The sequence below is a fragment of the Megalops cyprinoides genome, chromosome 8 (assembly GCF_013368585.1).
Source record: "Megalops cyprinoides isolate fMegCyp1 chromosome 8, fMegCyp1.pri, whole genome shotgun sequence".
Classification (NCBI taxonomy): Eukaryota; Metazoa; Chordata; class Actinopteri; order Elopiformes; family Megalopidae; genus Megalops; species Megalops cyprinoides.
Window position 1 is genome coordinate 14,875,329 of NC_050590.1, and position 2,069 is coordinate 14,877,397.

Consider the following 2,069-nt stretch of genomic DNA (forward strand, 5'->3'; position numbering starts at 1 on the left):
ATTGGTGTAAGGGCTATCTACCTTGCGTTGCTATATAGTCACTTCAGTAAACATTTTTGTAATACATTGTGTAATACCCACACTCAATGATTTACTTTGAGTTTTCATCTTGAAATAGCCAAGAAGGCCGTATTGGTTTTTAAAACCCGGAGCTTTTCATCTGGGTGCACGTGTCTTCCAACTTATGTCCAACTTGATTACTCCCCCCTCCTTCAGATGCTGCAAGTCAGGTTCCCCTCTGTTACACAGTCTGTCTGTTGTTTTGCTATAAACACCGTTTTTTTCAGGGCGAAAATATTCAGGGCTAGGCTTAAAATATTCAGGGCTATAGCCCCGAACGATCGGACCTAACAACGCCACTGGTGTTGACCATTGTATGCCATATGATCAAAGACAGGGTTAAAGGGTTAAAATCTTGATCAGAGGGAGCTGCCACATCTTGACAGTGTCAGTTGTGCACTCCTCACCCAATCACTAATGCCTAATTTCCAGAATGTGCCTCACTCATTACAGCAACAGCCGCCCCCGCAGCCCCAGTAATGAGTTGTCTGCTGACCCTCTGAACTGACTTCAAAAGCCGGACACCCTCCTGCTAAACTGAGGCTTATGCTCTCTCTCGCTGAGGCATGGTGGGAGTTTCCGCCACTGCACCACAGGGTCTCCAGTCATGACACTGGGCCTTGGAGCCATTTGGAAATGCAAATTCATTAGATGAAACTGGGAAGAATCCCTTGTACAAATCTGTCAGGCTGGTTGTTTGCTGTGTAAGCCATTTAGAAATTCCCATGCTCATTAGAAATTAATCACCTGCTTTTGCATTAATTTATGTCACAAGCTGAAGCATCCCTCTGTGACTAGAAAAAAAGAAAGTTGCGTCATGGTTCATTTTTTTTTGCAAGGTTTTTTGCAAGGTTTGTTTTTCCCCATCACTACCAGTTGCTACTCTTTTAACTGAGCTCAAGTCAATCAATTGTATCCTGACAGGTTAATTGTCAATTTGTAACTGTCTGTATGTCTTTGTGTTTTGTACCAGCACTTGTGAAAATGGCCACACCGGTCCAAACAAAAGAATTTAAATACATGTGTGACCGAAGGCTGTTTGATTGGGTTGATTTTGCTGGTTGGTTTCTCTGATGTTTTTTAAATTAAAATATGTCATTGGTAATTTTTGAATACTTTTATTTTTTAATTTACAGATATATTCATTTGAGAAGTCCTTGAATTTGATGTTTAAGAAGATGTGGGGACCCTGTGTCTTGATCTCCTTCACAATTTCCACCCACAGCTAAAATGGTTTGAGAGAGAAGACACAGTGATTTTGAACATCACACCTAACCTCACTGCACAGAAGTGTTTTCTCTGATAGAGTGGTGTACAGGTGAGTGGCCAAAATTGGAATGGTGAACAGTAGGGTTGCAGGTAATTGGACATTCTTATTTCAGCCACCACAGCATAATTGAGGCTGGACAGCATCCCTTTATTGCATGGATCCTGTGCAACTAATGGCTAAAATATTTCCTCGAAAGGAACTAGCCTGAACATACAACAAACGTCAACTCAAGGTGGCCTCCCCTTACATTTAAAAAAGGTGTTCAACAAACAATTTAAACAGCAGTTTAGAAGGAAAATTTCCTTTCCGTCAACTGTTGCTCAGTTGTCCCTCCATCATCGGAGGGGGTTGGGGGGGGTGGAGCGGGGGGTTGGGGTACATCCTGGGGTAACTGTAGCTCTCCCTGTGACTTTATCCAGCCCCTGAGCTATCCCCACTCAGGGCTATAGGGTAGCCTCCATGTCTGGTCACTGAGCTTTTCCTCTCTGGCCTGGTGAGAAGTTCCCCCTTGTCACTTGTCCCTCCTAGCCACACCAGTTCCTGAGGGCTCCCCATGCTGCTCCTTTTCCTGGGCACCACAGGTCAGTACTCACCTGAAACAGTCTTTCTCTGGTCCTCCTCTAATCCACAATGATTACTTTACCTTCACCTCTCTAGTTTCCTTGTTCTTTCTTTCACCTTCTACCCTTTCCTTAGCTTACTATATTATCAAACACTTAACCTGTTCAAATGCAATTGA